Source organism: Grammomys surdaster, unplaced genomic scaffold, assembly GCF_004785775.1.
Source record: "Grammomys surdaster isolate TR1022 unplaced genomic scaffold, NIH_TR_1.0 190, whole genome shotgun sequence".
Taxonomy (NCBI): Eukaryota; Metazoa; Chordata; class Mammalia; order Rodentia; family Muridae; genus Grammomys; species Grammomys surdaster.
In genome coordinates this window covers 8,034,413-8,052,677 of record NW_021604635.1, presented here as the reverse complement: position 1 = coordinate 8,052,677, position 18,265 = coordinate 8,034,413, and the positions used below count along the sequence as shown (strand labels likewise).

Below are 18,265 nucleotides of genomic sequence, written 5' to 3'. Positions count from 1 at the left end.
GGTTGACTTTGAGGTTTCAAAAACCCAAATTAAGCCATAGTCTTTCTCCTTTCCTGCTGCTACCTCCCTTCCTAGATCCTGTGGATCCAGATTTAGAGCTTTTAGCTACTTCTCAGGCACCATGTCTGCCTGCATGCCACCATGTTCTGTTCCATGGTGATAATAGACTAAAGCTATGAATCTGTAAGCAAGCACCAAATGCTTTCTCTTATAAGAGATGCTGTGGTCATGATGTCTTTTCATAGCTATGGAAGAGTTGACTAAGACAGAAGTGTAGCACAAAAGACCAGGGGTCTGAATATGTAATTTAATTCAAAAGCGATTAATTTAACTATAGCCAAATGTGGCACATGGCTGCCATTCTGAATGATGAATGATTTAATTATTTTCTAAGTTAAAAATAAATATTCACCCAAATGACAGATGAAATATCAATACGTTATTACTTTTTATACTTATCACATTTTCTTTATTTACTCAGTGTGTGTGTGTGTGTGTGTGTGTGCATTCACGTGTCACAATGTATTCCCAGAGATCAGAGGATATCTCAATGGAATCACTTATTTCCTTCTATAATATTGGTCCAGGGAATATAAGTCAGGTTTGATGTCAAAAGGTTTTTGTTACTTAGCCATCTTGTTATCACCTGTATTAGCATTTTAAAATGACGCTTCTTTATTTTATCTTTAAACAATTGAAATTATAATTGGAAAAATATTCAATTCATTACTGCATTAAAATGCAAAATCATATCTCGTGTAAATTAAATAGAATGAATACTTTCTTTAATGCTATTTAAAAACTTTAATATTGGCTGAAAAGTTGAGAATAAAATTAGAATCAATGAAGAGAAATATTGCCAGTGCAAAAAAGAATAAATATTGTAAATAAACCATTTCCAGCTAAATTAATTTCTGCCTGTAAAGCATTTCAGCCTGAGATATTATTATTTGTTAAATGGATTTGATGCAGATCACAATAAGTTATGTGTCCCTGTTCCCCTCACTTCAAGAGTAGTAGAGCCTGAGTTTCAAATTTGAGCTCACCAGCGGATTATACTGAGTAAATGAAAATGAATGGAGAAGCCAGGTGATTATGCCTCCAAAACTAGCAGAGAGGGTGGTCACAGCAAGAGCAGGAAGCAGAACTTTGACAAAATATAAGAGATGAGTGAATGTTCTTATCAGTAAATATTTTGAGTTCCATCCATTTTAGGGAGTGCAGAAGTATACCCGTTGACGAAACATTACACTGGTCTGACCTTTGTATAAGAACCAGCAACCTGGTTATTGGGGCAGAATCTGGAGGTCAGTTCACACCAAGTTAAATTTATTAGAGACTAAAAACATATTAATAATAAAAGACATAAAAGCAAAGATAAAACAAGAGGTGAAATTTAAATAAGATGATATAAAACAAAACTAAATAAATAAAAAAGTATTTTTTATGAAAATGTTTTTTAAATCTCTTTTATTGTTTCAATTATTTACATTCCAAATGTTGCATCCCTTCTTCGTCCCCTCTCCAAGAGTTCTTCACCCCCCTCCCACCTCCCTTTTGCTTCTGAGAGGATGCTTCTCACCTCAACCACTTACCCACCCACCCACCAGCTCACACTCTCTCGCATCTGTCTTCCCCGAGGCATTAAGTTTCTACAGGATTAGGTAAATATTCTCCCACTGAGGCCAGACAAGTCAATCCTTGGCTACATATGTGCCAAGGGCCATGCAACAGTCTATGTATGCTTTTTGGTTGGTGGCTTAGTCTCCGGGAGCTCCCAGCCAGGGGTGTTGTGGAGTTGATTTAATGCTTGCATTATGAGTTCCCGAAATTGCATGAGAATTCCACAGGTGAGATGCTGAGGGTCCCTGCCTCCAGCTGGTTCTGATTGGCAAGAAAAGTTGACAGCAGTTAATGGTTGGTCGGGGATACAGAAGTGGTGCTTGAGGATTATTGGGCAATAGGATCCAGGAAGAAGCAGACCCACCCTACGGGAAGCAGAAAGATCAAGCCTGAAAAGTGCAGAACAGAAAGGTAGCCAACACTTAACAGTTGGTGATCATGGCCCAGGAGGGCTGCAGGCTGGGATAGCCAGGAAGGGATAGTATGCTAGCCACATGGGGATTTGGGAGTGGCCTCTGCATTGAGCTGCTTAGGCCATATTAAATATAAGGCTGCTTATGTGTCTTTCAATTGAGAATCCAGAACACTGGGGTGGTAGCAATGAACTCACACCACGTTTGCCTGGCTATTAGAGAGGATTAGACAACTACAGCTACACAGGATTCAGGTTAGTAAATACTGTTAATTTCCCTATGGGGCTGTCATTTCCTCCAGTCCATCAATTCTTCCCCTAACTCTTCCAAAGGGGTCCTCAACCTCAGTCCAATAGTTGGCTGTATGTATCTGCATCTGTCTCAGTCAGCTGCTGAGTTTCTCAGAGGGCAGGCAAACTAGGCTCCTGTCTGTAAGCACAACATGGCATCAGTAGCAGTGTCAGGGTTTGGTGCCTGCTTATGGGATAAATCCCAAGTTGGGCCAGCCACTGGATCTCTGCTCCATTTTTGTCCCTATAATATCAAATGAGGCTTGATTTCCTGTATAAATAAATTAATAGCTAGATGAAGTAATATTGCCAGTGTTATGTACCCTAATAAATAGATAAGAAAACACATTTTCAAGAAAAACTTACAAATGATTGAAACACTTATTATACTGCCATAGTCTTAAGGATTTGTCTTTTTTATTTCAACATTTTAAATTGTTAGAGATGTTTTTCAAAGGTAAGCTACAAAGCTAAAGATTGCTTACCAACATGAGCATTTTCATACAATCATAAAATGTGTATTGTTGCGAGCATCATCAAAATGATATTCCCTTACATATTGAGAGTCATAAAAATTTGATAAGACTTTGTATCATTAATTACATTCCTAGAAATCAATGACAAAGAAGTTTGTAATTGAGAATTATGTCCACAATTTCACGATATCATTTTTACAGGAAAGAGCAAACAATAACGCGCTAAGTGTACGGTGAGGGACGTGGATAGTGGGGGGGTGTTATTGATGTCATTATAATAGGAGTTATAAAGTACACGTTTTTAAGATTGAATTACTCACTTTTTAGTTATGTGTTTGTACATGCTTGCAGTAGTTCTGTGCACAAGGCATGTACAGGTGCCTGGAAAGACTAAAAAGCATCAGATCTCTGGGAACTAGAATTATAGGCAGACGTGAACTACATAATGAGGATGTGGACACCAGACCTGAGTTACCTAGTAAAACAACAAGTACTTTTAACAATGAGGCTGTCTCTCCATCCCTATTTGAAAGAATTTATATCACAAGAAATTTTTGAAATGCAATTAATAATGAGAAAATATTACTTAGTGCATATTAAATCTCAAAGAAAATGCTTACAGAACAAAGGAATTTTAAAAATAGGAAATGTGTTTACTCTTGGGTTTTTATTTGATTGAACCTATTTCCTTTTTTTTCTAGCTATAGCTGTTCATAAATGATGTAGTTGATTTTATAAAAACAAAGAGGATACTTAAATATAGTAAAAAAATTATTTGGATTTACTACTAGTTATTGAATTACTCAGAATGGATTTTGTTCTACAGTATATTTCTACTTAGAATCTTTGAAACTCATAAAGACATGACTGTCTAAACATGAGTTGAACAAGGAGAACAATATACATACATACTAAAGTAGATAGGGAAAACCCAAGAGGTTTCAAACCTACACACAGATACAAACACTACACACAGATACAGACACACACACACACACACACACACACACACACACACACACACACATATAACCTCTACAGGCAACAAAAGGTATTTATACTAGAAGTATTCTTCCCAAAGGAAGACCACAACAACTGATTAACACCAAATAGCTTACACTGAAAATATGTGTACAAGTAACATTATACAGACTGACCATGCTTTGTTTATGTATTTAGGAATAGATATCTAAATACACATATACATATATACATATGCATACTAATAAATGTATATATTAGTACTCTCACTGAATAAGAGTGCATGAATTCAAAAGAAAACAATGAAGGTTAAAGTGTATATGTGAGTGTTGAAGGAAGAAAAAGAAAAGGTAAAATCCTGTAATTATAATCTCATAAAATAAAATTTAAAAATTAAAAAGTAATGTTACCCTAAATACTTAACATGATTATGTTTAATTTGGTTATTGAAAGATTTGATTTATTATATAGTGTATTTACTTTAGGCTTGCTTATTGCAATTATTTTAATGGAAATTTAATTAAACCAAGGCCTATTATGTCTCTTTTTGAAATTTAACAAGAATTGTCAAATTACTTGAAAACAGTTAGCTCTGTAACCATTAACATTTTGGTCCTGAGTAGACTGATAATATTTAGAGATTGTAGACACAAGTTCCCAGTTAACTCTTGGAGTTTACAGATGGAAAAAACCTCCCTTCTTAGTGACAATGGTGGTTTAAAATATCAGAGATGTGAAGATATTTGGGAGATAGTGACCATTTTATGTATGTTGCTTTTAAAGCCAGGAATTGCGATGAAGAGCATGAGAATCAAAGTATAGACTGTCTTGGTTCTGATCCATTCTCCTGGTATTGAATTGACTTCTGAGGCAGCCAAGCTGAGAGATGCTTGCCACTGAATATGTGTTGCCCCTCAATCCAGAGCTCAGACATTTTACCCGAAAATGCTACTAGCCTGAGAGGACTGTGTCCTCCAGACTTTTCAAGTCAGCTGTTCTTCAGATATTATCAAATTAATATAGACAAAGTAAACTTTTCATCCACCCAAGAGGATTAGTAAACTGGGTAGGAGGTATGTGGGATGGGCAAGAGTGTTCAGTCTTAGATTTTAAAAGTAACATCCACTGGTTAATTAACTTACTCTCTTTAGTTTTTAACATGGCATTTTGATAATTGTTACTGGAATAATTGCATATTATTTGATCTTAATAATGTCCCATGATAATATTTTACTGAAAATGGATTTTGTTTTTCCTCTCAGATTTTCTAAAAGTGAACCTATTTTCTCCTAATATCTCTTATTGTATGAAAGATTCCAACAGACACACTTGTGGGCTTCATTGAGAGCCACTAAACTCCTAAATAGAAGTCATTTCACATTTAAAAAAAAAAGCTGAAATTCAAGGGAAATTGGTCTAACAGCTGTGATAGGAACCAGATAATCCAGCACATAGTCATCAGGTTTGGTATATCAGGTAAGGAGACAAAATGATACTGTATGAGAGAAAATTTCAAACTGACACTCAAGACATCAAATTACTTGGAATGAAAGAGTACAGATTAAATTATTTCTCCATCAAAATAAGACCACTGTTTGCAGATTTAATAGTATTAGTAGGCAAAATGTGCTAAAGTGCAAGCTAAGTTTCTTGCTATGGGTGTGTTAACACTTCAATGGTAATAGAGAATATAAACGATAAACAGTAAGGCTGAATACAGAATGCTTCACTTATATGTAGACTGCCTGACCAACCTCACTGGCTGGCTATTTCATAAACTTCAGCCATACTGGGTATTTTAAAGTACCCTGCAAATATATTTCTAGTTGATAAAAATTGATAATCACAGCCAGGTGGTAGAGGCACATGTCTTTAATCTCAGCACTTGGTAAGTAGAGGCAGGCCAAACTTTGTATGTTCAAAGCCAGCCAAGTCTACAGAGTGAGCTCCTGGACAGCTAAGGCTCAACAGAGAGACACTGATTCAAAACACAAACAAAGAGACAGACAGACAAACAAACAACCAGGGAAACAAACTAAAAAAATAATGGTCAGAGAAGATACTGACAGAATCTGCCATGATTACTTTCATAAAGGATGGTTACCTTTAGCCTGAATTGCTATCCACAGGAATTCTTATGGGGAAAGCAATGTGGAATCTGATCAACCAGGGGAAATACTAAATTTGCCAAACACACTCTAAGTATGTGAACTTTATTAACTCATTTGATGAGTAAGTTTGAAAAAAATGTTTTTATATTATAATTGTTGAGATGTACTGTAGTAAAGTTCTTGAATGTTCTTAAAGGTTTATGTGTTAGAAGACTTGGTCTCCTGCTTAGACTAAACTGCTTATCTTCTACAAGTCTCCAAGCACAAATTAGCACATTTTAATGATTTCAGTACTATTTTGTTTTTCTAATGAAACTGAGTAGCACTGGGTAAGATTCTGATTGCTGAGCAGTGACATGGGCTCAATATGGCATGGGTTTGAAATCCATGTTTTTAGGTGTACACCATGATCCCTATAAACTAGTTTCCACAGATAAGGGTCATAAGTGAACATTCTCAGCATCCTATCACATGCATGCCATTTAACTAAAGGAAATACTATGAAATGAGTTGGAAAGTCTTTGGTCCTTAATGGAATTATAAGGAGTAGATTACTGAGTCATTTTGTGTGGTTAGACAGCTAGAGGAAGAGCCAATGTTCAGTTTTACATGTCCTTCAGAGCTATCTTCTTTTGATTCAATGTGGGAGGCAAACTGGATTACACAGACTTCTCTTTTAGTCTGACCATTCCAAAGTGATATATTTATGGAATTAGATCTGACTATGTCACTGTGGGGGAAAAATACAAAACCTTAAAGACCTTTGGAAATCAGCTTAAGAGTCTAAGTTACAGTGAACGTATGTGTGACTCTTTGAAGCCATTAAGTTGTGTAACAGTGTGCTGACAGCCAGTGTGAAATGAGGACAACAGGAACACAGAAGAAGATAAAAACGGCAGTTACAGGAGCAAATGAAAGGGATTAACTTAAGATACAAAGAGAAAAGAAGGTTTTGAATCCCAGTTGTTGGGGAAGTTATGGAGTCTTTTATTTTGCTTAATTTGTCAGCCTGAATATAGTTTTAGCTGTTACGGGAAAATCTTGTACTAGTGAGCATTGTTTGAGCTTTTCAACTCTGGATGTCATTAAATACCAAGGAAGTTCTACTGTTCCACTTCCTTGTTGGTCTAAGAAGAGTTAGGTGACTGAATAAACGTTCTTTTGTTGTTCTGTTTGTTTGCTTTTTGCATTCTCAATATTTATGTAAAAATATCCACCAAAATATTCCAAGAAAAGTTCAAATAAAATGAAGCCTGCTGAGTGGCAGAAAAAAAGGAAAAAGAACTACTCTGTAATTGATAGCTATATACTAGAAGACTGTGCTGAATATTAGTATAATCACTAGAATATCCACTATCAGTGCCTTTATTGACTGTTCACTGGAATTTTAGCAGTTCTGGCAAGAACAATGAGGAAAAAGGTAAGTGGTGCTTATTTATATGATGTCTAAAGTTTGAAACTTTTAGTGATCAGAAAAGGAATATCCAAGGAAAGACAGTCACTCTACTCTTAGTTCTTTAGAAAGATGAATAGCTATTAATGAGGAAATATCTAGGACAAGAGAAGGTTTTCCACTTGTGCACAATAGTGTGTGCATAGTTTCCTGATGGAGAAAATAAACTGCTCAAATATGTAGAATAGAATCAGAGAAAAGAATACAGCAAACTTAAGACAGCAAAATGGTGGCTATAGAAGAGGTCATGATTTCAAGAAGGAAAAGTAGAGAAGAAAAGAGAGGTGAAAATGAACTGTACTCATGAACAAAATTTTCAAAAAAAATAATGGTGGAGAGTAAAGTACACGGTAAATAATGTGAGGATCTGCATAAACAACTGTCTTTCATTATCAGCTATATACATGTGTGTATATATACACATACACATGCACACACACACATACACACACATACACATATGCACACATACACACACACACTCACATACACACACACACACTCACATGCACACACACACACATCCACACATACACATATGCACACATACACACACACACACACACATACATACATACACACACATACACACACACACACTCACATACACACACACATACACAAATTAAAGAAAAAGAGGCCACACACATTTATGGATAACCAAAAGGAGGTAAATTCCTGGAAGCAGGAAGTTATTCTTCTGGCTGTCATTGGTTGCCTGTCATTATTTGTTAAGGGGAAGGACCACAGATAATTGTCCTCTTTCCACATTGATATGATATTGCCATTCCTTCAGTCTTGTTTACACAGTCATTTCAATAAGAGTCCATTTCAGAGCAGACTTCCTGCTATTCTAGCTCTTAGAATCTTTTTCTTTCCTCTTGACCATGTCCCCATGAGTTACAGAAGAAGGAGCTCTGATGTAGATGTATCCACTTAGCTTTAGCTTCTTGCTATTTCTTTGCATTGTGTCTAATCTGGTGTGTGATTGGGGGGTGGGACGATGCTGAATTCCACATGCTGTAAAGAGAGGTTTCTTAGATGAGGGACAGTTTCTACAAGTATTTGTGAGTGTATAGATAAAACTGAGAATGTAGTAGGGGATTAGCAAAGTGGCAGGAGAGCTTATGGAATCACGTTCTGTAGGAAGGTGATAGATTTTCAGTGGCAGGCATGATTTCCTTCCTATGGAGGATGACTTAAGTCCGATTATGTAACTGTTGGTTTCCACCACCATGCAACCACCACCAGCTTTATGCCTATCCTCCCACTCTGGCTATCATGGTTCACAGGTGTTGCATCTGAGTATGACTGTTATTAAATCAGCAACTTGCATAATATCATTTGAAAACATGGAAGTTAGACCACAGCCTTTCCAATAGTATGTATCTCAAATAAACACAGCTCTTTGTCCTAAGTGTGGCATGTCTTCAGCAATAGGGGCCCATATTTATTCCCTGAGAGGCAGTCAAGGTCTACACTGATAATTTATATTGTAAGGAAGTCTCTTGGACTACTCTATTTAAGACTTCAAAAGTAGATTTCTCATGTCTCATACTGGGAGTTTTGTTAGTTTATGGAACTTATGTATAAGAAAGCCAAGCCACCCAAGAAGCTTAACTTCCTTTAAATATATACATATATCTAATTTATATATGCATATATATATATACATACACACACATATATATATATACATATATATATATACATATATACATATATAGTCTTGTAATCTATTTTTTTGTGATTGTATAATACAAGCTATCAGGTTATTTGAATCTGAGTTTAAATTAGTTCATTTTAAATAAAACTATGAATTCAGTTCTTTGGTTGAAGTAGGTATTTTCAAAAGACTCATGACCCAATGGCTAGTATGTTGAAAAGGTCAGAGAATGTTTTCATTATTGTACAGAGTTCTAATATCACTATTTTGGATATTAGCTTTTATGTGCAGAGTAGTCCAGAGGATTTTTTTAAACATAGAATGATATAATTGACATGAATTTTAGGAAGAGCCCGATGGGTGTAGAATAAAGATCACTATCTGGGGAAAGGCAATGTGCATATAACTAAAGCACTTAAGAGAAGTGTAGCCTTCGGCCAAGAAGATGTAAGTAAGTGGAAATAGAAAGAATGGGGGAGTTAGATGATTGTAGAAGAGAAAATATCAAGATTTAGCAAGTGACTTAATTTGTGAGCTTTAGGGATTTCAGCTTCCAGAGTCTAAGCAGAGGTTTTAGGGACAGAAACAATGGAGAATCAGGCTGTATCTTTAGAGAGGAATGGAATGTATCTCTAGACAAATGTTTTCTATCTAAGGTGGCTGAACACAGGATAGAACACAGTCTTTAGCCAGATCTGCAAGATGGCTGCTCAAAGAATTTCAACAGCTGCCTTTGAAGAAAACTATCAATAAATAAAGAAAACGTCTTCTTTCTTCCCACGTACACTTTCTTTTGCTTGTCTTTTGACCTTTCTTCTTTTCCTCATTCCATAATCACTGGAAGATTGTTTCTTATAACAGGTTCTTCAGGTAAGAGAAAGGAAGTGGATGATTTGGAGTCACACTCTTTGCAATAAAAATGTGTCTTCAAGCAGTATAGCCAATCCATACACCTGAATGTTATAAATAAACAGTTGTGTTGGTTCCCCTCACCATTTTATTTTTACTTATTTTTTTGCTTGTTTATACCAGTTGTTAGAGTAAGTTAAAAGCAGGAAGCCCCCCTTTTATACAGGTTGTTCTTTTCATCTTTTTCTTGTTGCTTCCCTAGTGTGTAAAACAACAACTTGCTGGCTTAAAAATTCTGCTGTAAATAGTTGCATGAAAAATATCTATCAGGCTGCTTAGTAGAGGAGCATATAGTGTTGACATCTGCTGGGTAATGAGATTGAAAGTCTAGTTAAGCTTACTGGCATGACTTTAAAGGCATAATTCTCCATCACTACTCTTTATTACTGCAGTATGTTTTGTGGTATCTATGAACCACTAAGGGAATTTCAAGGTAGTTATGAATCTTTTTACCTAAAAAAAGGCAATTAGGCACTACTGGTTTATAAATAGACAAGCAAACATTGGTGGTGACTCCCTGTTGAGAGCATACACCTTATTTTCTTTTACTTTGCTCAGCCAACACTCATTTTGTTATTTTAAATGATTTGTTTTCTTTTTTATTAGTTTTAGTTTAGGGGTGTGTGTGTGTGTATGTGTGTGTCTGTGTGTGTGTGTGTGTGTGTGTCTGTATGTGTGTGTGTTTTGGTGAGGCACATATGAATGAATATGCCTGAGGAGTCCAGCAGAGGGCAGCAGATTCCCTAGAGCTTGAGTTGCAGGTGTTTGTGAACCACCCAATGTGGGTGCTGAGAAATTAACTCAATCTCGCAAATGCTCTCAAGTACTGAGTTATCTCCCTTGCTCCATTATGTTGCTTTTATTATCTGCTTATCAATGTATACTCTCAAGTTCTGCTGGATGACACTTTAGTTACCATGAGCAGGAAATACAATTTACTTATCTGAATGATAATTTATCACAATTGTGATTCTGGACTGTTATGTATAAAACAAAATGTAAAAACCTAATTGAAATGAGGGGAGATCTACACTGGAAATATATTTTTACTAGTCATTTTATTTGGTTATATTTCAAATGATATCCACCTTGTCAATTACCTCTCCATAGACTCCCATTCCCCCTCCTCTCCTTTGTCTCTATAGAAATATATATTTTACTTTGAGATATATCTATTAAAAATTCCATTTCTTTGTATGAAACATGTACTGAGTATTTCTTAGAAGACTGATTCTTTTATTTGTTTAAGGGCTCAAATCATTTGGCCTTTCTTATGTAATCTACTTGACACACAAAACATTGGTCTTCCGATCCAGAAATCAAAAGAACAAAATATAAGTATGTTGTGTTTGTATTATCTTTAATAAATTAGTTGAAAAAAGCTAAGAGAAGAATTCAAATTTCTACTTAATGTTCATGAGAATAACACTAAAAGAACTGATAACTCCTTCAATACCAATAATGTTTGTATAACTTTAAAGGTATAAGCACCTTCTTAAATACTTTAGGATTCTAGAACTAAAGGATTGGTGCACTTGCTGGAGTAATTAACACTGAACACTGCTCCTGATAAATTAGGATTCATCCCAAACCTTTCACTTTTAACAGACAGCAGTGCAAGAAATTACCCTTCTTTGATTTAATTTATAGATTTAAAAACAACTTAACACTTTAAGTGACATTAGTGTGCAAATGCAGAAACAATGATAAATATTTTTGCATATTTCCACAATGATGTAAGTTTTACACAGGATGCAGCAGTTTCAATGACAGTAATTTACACGATTTCAACCTTTCTTGAACATCTTGCCTAGGTGAATGTAAATTATTTTATGCCACTCTTAATTACTAATATTAACTCTCATATTACATATCACATAGTAACTCTATCATCTACCTGTCTATCTATCCTATCTAATATCTATCTATCTATCTATCTATCTATCTATCTATCTATCTACCTATCTATCATCTATCTATCTATCTATCTATCTATCTATCTATCTATCTACCTATCATTATTTTATTTATCTACCCATCTATCATCGACTTATCTATCATCGATTTATCTATTTCCCATTTCTGTCTGTCTGTCTGTCTGTCTGTCTGTCTGTCTGTCTATCCAGATGTCTCTCTCTTTTGGTATATGGTTCACAGAATGCATAGAAGTGAAAGAGGCTACAACAAAATTCAAAGCATTTCAGAAGTTGACTTATAGAAATGCAAATAGAGTCTGCACTAATAAAAGGAAAGCCTCAAAATCAACTGAAGAGAAGAAACGGATGTTGTGGCCTCAAGACAGGGTTGGGAAACAAAGTCACAGAGTTTATAATGGCTGAGAATCGAATACACAGAACAGGATCAGCATAGAAACAGTGGGTGGGTTCATGTTCAAAAGAAAGAACAGATGAACAGGCAAACAATATTCAAGTAGGTTGCAAGACCAGCAGAGGACAAAGGAGAAGTTAAACTCTTGGGACTCTATTGAGTTCTTTTCCTGCTGGTCTTTAGGAGTACATTGAGTCTGACAAGTCAATGGGGGCCATAGGTGTTGTAGTGCTAGGTCTCTACAACTCTGTGAAGGACTTACATGATTTCCTCCATTTTCTGTGTCCAGTAAGTTTTAGCAGCCTGTTTTCCCTATATAATTTTAATATGCCTACGTATTCTACAGTTTCAGTTTATCTCACTAAATGTGTACAAAAGTACACTTTCTACCCATAAGAGTTAATGATTTATCAGTCTTCGATGTTTAGGAAGCAGGTTCCCCGGGTTCACAATCATCCTCCACCAAAAATGAAGTAAAATGCTATTTGTGAAGAGTCTTTCAGGTCAATCCACAGCCTTAAAGCTCACTCTATGAACTAACTTAGAGTAGGGCATTGCCTGATCTGAACACCAAGAAATTAATCCTAAGGCTAAAATAAATATCTTTAATTACACAGCCAAATCCAGAATAATTATCATTTCTTTTCCTTTTAATTTATAATTAAAAGTGTATATATTTATGACATACAACATTGATAAAGCTTGTCAATATTTGTGCCAGCTCACTATTTATATAGTTTTGTGATAATCTTCAAAGTATAGCATTAGCAAATTTTATTTATACAATATAATTATTAATTATAGTCACTGTGTTTACAATGTCTTTGAACTTACTCTTGGTGTTTCAATGTCTGGTTTTTGGCCAACAATAACCTCAAGCTCCACTCCTTAACTCTTTAATAATAATCACATCAATCTCTGCTTCTGTGAGATCTACTTTTTATAAAATGAGATGATCTGGTATTTGTCTTTCTAGATCAAGCATATTTCATTTAATGCTCACCAGATTTATCCATGTTACAGATGACAAAAATTTTCATATTATTGCTTTTATTTTTAATTTGAACTCATTTTATTTCAGTATTGCAAAGTGTTCATATGACAAAACACACATACACACACACACACACACACACACAGAGGAGGTGGTTCAGCTTTTGGTATAGATGGTGATATATACAATGTCATTGAATCTTGTCTAATATTGATTTAAATGAGACAAAAACATAGTCAGGAAAATCGGTTACTTTTATATCACTATTATACAGACTTGACCTTGTCCAAAGAACTGTTTTGAAAGTTTAAATATGCTGAGCTAAAAGCATACAGTACTCATTAACATTAACTCAATTTTCAGATAAATAATAAATCTCATTTGATTTTATTGCTAGGAGTTAATCCAGTAGAGTGGTTATCATCAAGTCCAAACCTTTGGGACTTTTTAATTGTTCTGTTCAAATGAAGAACATTATGGATGCTTTTGTTACCACTCAATTAATTCTCAAACCAATTAAGATAAAATCATACATAATAATCTCCTACTTATTACTAAGTGTATAAAATTTGCCTTCATCATTTAGTCCTTTTGACCCACCGTTGACAACTCCTGATTAGTGGAATTCTGGTATTCTGGTTTTCTTTGCTTATTAGCATTAATGGACATTTGGAAAAGACACCCTGCTCAACTTGTTAATTCAAATTGACATTGAACATTTCCTGTAAATTGAATGCTCTGTAACAGTTTATCTTTGAATATTGCACTGAAGTTCATGTAATACATATACATATAATTTTTAAACAAATCTCTGCTTGAGAACAACATGATATTAAAAGAACGTGGTGTAATTTATTTGATACCTTGGTGGTTATCTCATTTTTGTTTGCAATACCTTTTAAGAACAAAAATGTAAATACTAGAGGTATATCTTTAGTTTTTGTTAAGATTGAAAATGAAATGTGTAAATATTTTTCATAAGTTTTATTTCAGTAATTTAGTATTATATTTTAAATAACATTCAATATACTTTAAAAAGAACTTCAAACATGTTTTTCTTTTTTTTAAAGTAAATATACTTTAATTAAAACATGAAAAAGTTACAAAAATATACACACTTGATTGGTATAAAATGAAATGTAATACGAGTAAGTAGTTTGAGTGACTACCACAAAATTGTAATTGATTATTTTAGTCTCTTAGTAGATAAAATTTAGTAGTATATTAATTTATGTAATTTAATGTCATTTTGAAATTTTGTATGCAAATATTTTTGCCATCTGAATTTAAAAATAATTAGAGAAAATAATTATTATCCAAATTCATTTTTATGTTTACATGTGCAAGTGGTTTTTGAAAGCATTTAAAGATTATATATTCTAAACATATAACAAAAGGATCCTTACAAAGAAAATTCAGAGCCAGCCCATACATGGCATTATTGAAAGTAATTAACGTGTACGGACATCTAAAACAGCAACAAATTAATGATTTTTTTTACACATTCTATAATTCTGCATTAACACAGCATTTTAATTGGAATTTAATTTAATTTAAATGGAATAGATTCTCATATAAACCAGGTCTCACCTATCTGATTACCAAATATAGTTTTCCTAACAGCAGTGATAACAGCTACAATGCAGTGGCTTTCAATCATAGTTTAAAGGTAAGTAGAAATTTAAAATTTGCTAAAGAAGTTGGTTTGGGATATTTTTTATGGCGATTATGTATTGACACAAACAAGAACACGTCCTTAAAATGTCTTCTTTGAAACTATCACATTTTTGCTTCATATTATAAACAAAATATCCACATAATTTTACTGCTATAGTTAGCAATAAAAATATATCTTGATTGAATGTTATCAAAACTGAATTCTCATTCTAGCTCTGAAACAATTTAAATGCCAGAGGTAAAAATTTGATTGTTTTTTTTTTTTTTCGAGACAGGGTTTATCTGTGTAGTTCTGGCTGTCCTGGAACTCACTCTGTAGACCAGGCTGGCCTCGAACTCAGAAATCAGCCTGCCTCTGCCTCTCAAGTGCTGGGATTAAAGGCGTGCGCCACCACCGCCCGGCAATTTAATTTTAAAAATTTTAAAAATGTTGGTTCTTTGTGAATTTTACATCATGCACCCCAATCCTGTTCATCTCCTCCTACCCTTGTACCTTCCCTCCACCCTTGTAGCCTTCTCTGGACAACAGAGGGAAAAAAAAAAATCTCATTTAGATTTTTGGAAGCTGTAGTGTGTCATAGTATGTTCCACAGTATTCCCTTTTGTCCACACATTTCTTTGATTGCAAATATTTATTTCAATGAGTCATTGGTTTGGTATAATACCTCTGGTTTCTTTATTAATATTCAAACCTTACTGGGACTCCTCTTGAATATCCTGTTGTTGGCCTGTTTCATGGAGATCCTGTAGTTTTGGATCTGTACAACTGGCCCCTTCATGCATGCCAACTGTTCATCCGTGCAGTACATGTTGGGGTAGGCCAATTCAAAACTCTGGACCTGGGCCTGAGGGGTATCATATAGACGGTAAGTCCTTCTGTTCTCATGCTTTCATGTCCTTGGAACCTGCTCACTTACAACCCCTGCCAACAGGGCTATCTCTATCCTGCTTCCCAGGAAGTGCAGTGCTGCTCTCCCAAGTGCTGCACTAGGTAAAGGTCAGGGACAGCTCTTCTGTTCTACTGACCCTGTTTTAGCCAGTTCTCCCATTGGTGAGGGCATAAAGAATTTGGAAGAATTTCTCTCCTGTGAATGCTATGGCATAGTAGAAAAGAGGCAGCGCCTCACTTCCCACACTCAGACCCTCAGGAATGGCTTAACCACAATCCCCACATCCAGGGTCTACTCTAGTGTGCCACTCAGATGAGGTAGAGTTGTGTGTAGTTTTAAAATGAACTCATGCTAAATCTAGCTATGGCCCAGCATGGCTGTTTTGCCCAACCCCCATGCCTGGAGCCTTATGGGACTGTCTTGCCCTGGTTCCTGTGGCTAGTTTGTTAAACTAACCAAACCAGTTTTTCCTGTAATGCCTGGAGCTATAGCTCCAGTTCTCAGCCAGTCCACCCCCTGTGGCTGGCCTGCCGAATACCAGCTACCACTCACTCAGCTCCTCTTAGCCCTGAGAAATGTAAACACTAGAGATTTATATTATATCAGCCAGATTTATAACAGTAAATCTCCAACCCCAAAATGCCCATGCAAAGAACACACAACTCAATAATATAATTACAAGCTGCAGGCTTATATTGGGCAAACATACCCTACACTACTCTATTGCCCATGTATGACATCCCTAGCTACTTGCAGCTCTTCCTGGCCACGAGGGTTTGCTCCATCTTCAACTTCTTCGTACATCTTCTCTAAAACTTTTAGTCCCACCCTTTCTTTCCCCGGCCCAATCACAGGCTCTAGCCTTATCTTACCAATTAAGATTTCACCTAACCTCACTTGAGTACATGATCTACTCTTCATAGGGGAACCCCTCTAGGGGGAGCAGAAAGTACAAACAACAATCCACAACAGTGGAGGGCCTGGTCTCTCAAGTGTTGCAGGGAGTGAAAGGCAGGGCTACCTCTCCTGCTTTTATGAACACAGGGCCAGGTCTCCTGTTTGCAGCAGGTGGTGTTAAGTGAAGGGGGAAAAGGGTATCTCTCCCTCATCCACATCACACTGGGAGACAGATGGTAGGGCCAACTCTCTCACATTTGCTTTCTCAAGCAGCATACTCGAAACTCCTGAAATGTGTGGGGCCACTTTCCTGAGTACTGCTTCTGGTTAGGGGCAGGACCAGCTGTCCCATTGTGCCCAGGTGAGGGATGAGATCAGTTTTTCATAGTCCTCAGACATCAACATGTCCATAGTCAGCAGCTCAGACCAGAGATATCTGGCTTATGATGGTAACAAACCCCTGTTGCTGCAGTGTCAAGAACCCAGAGGTGGCCTCTGGGGATACCACAGGCCAAGACTCCAGCATGATCCCAGTGGCATAATTGACTACTTTCATCAGGCTGCCTCTTCTTATCCTCCAGTCTCCAGTTCTGCCTCCCTTGTTTGTACACACATCCTTCTTTTTTTCTCTCTCTTTCATCTCTCCACCACTTACTTGTTCCTCTTATTGGTGCCTGGGGCCATCTCAGGAGTGGTCTCAGGAGTGCTATGCCTCACTTGTACTTTCTGGCATGGTCAGACACCCCAGGTCTGCATAATACTAGATTGGTGGTCATCTCAGGGTACTTCTCTCTTTGGGCCCCAGGGCACCAATCTGGTGGTCATACAGTGCTCGCTCCTCTCTTAGGCTGTCCTAATGGCCATCTATCTTTAGCTTTCTTTTGTCTTCCTGGAGCCCATTATCCCAGGCACGATTCTTCTAGTCTCCAGCTTGCTTCCTGTCAAGAAAACCTATTTGTGCCTGCCTGGTCCCAGATTGGTGGTTTTCCCAGGCTTGCTTTTTTTCAGGAAATGTTAGTCTACTAATTACTCAGATGTTCATAGGTCAGAACACTGAGCATACAGGTGAAGCCTCTCTCCTCTCAGCCACCTACTGACACACACATGATGCAGTAGCTGCATCTACTATGCCTCTAGATGCAACAAAATTTGATTGTTTATGACTCAGGTCACTAATCTTGTAAAGACAGGAAGAATTAAATAATACCAAGGACAAGTTATATCTTGATAATATTTAGGACATAGAATTAAAGCATATGTACATACATACATACATACGTACATACATGAACATTTCCTTCTATTTTCAGTTAACAAACCAAATAAAGTGTTAGGTATGGTTGGAGGGGTGATGATTAAATTGAAATTTAAAATTTAATTGTCATGATCAAGAACAGAGCTGAGTGATATTTTAGCAGCTATATATGTCTATATTTAGACAAATAATTTTTGACTATTTTATTTTTAGAAAATGAAATGAAAATAAAACATTTTTAGCTTCATAAAAATGTTTAGAAGCATTCCCTGCCAACTTAACAATTTTATTTGAATCAAACT

The 18,265-nt window shown here is 36.0% G+C and overlaps 1 non-coding gene across 1 annotated transcript; it reads right to left on the bottom strand.

Annotated features, from left to right (window-relative positions):
- Positions 1-17,718: 17,718 nt before the first annotated feature.
- LOC114622676 lies at positions 17,719-17,852 on the bottom strand. Its single transcript, XR_003711655.1, has one exon. It is a non-coding gene; the product is annotated as a small nucleolar RNA SNORA17 (small nucleolar RNA).
- Positions 17,853-18,265: the final 413 nt, after the last annotated feature.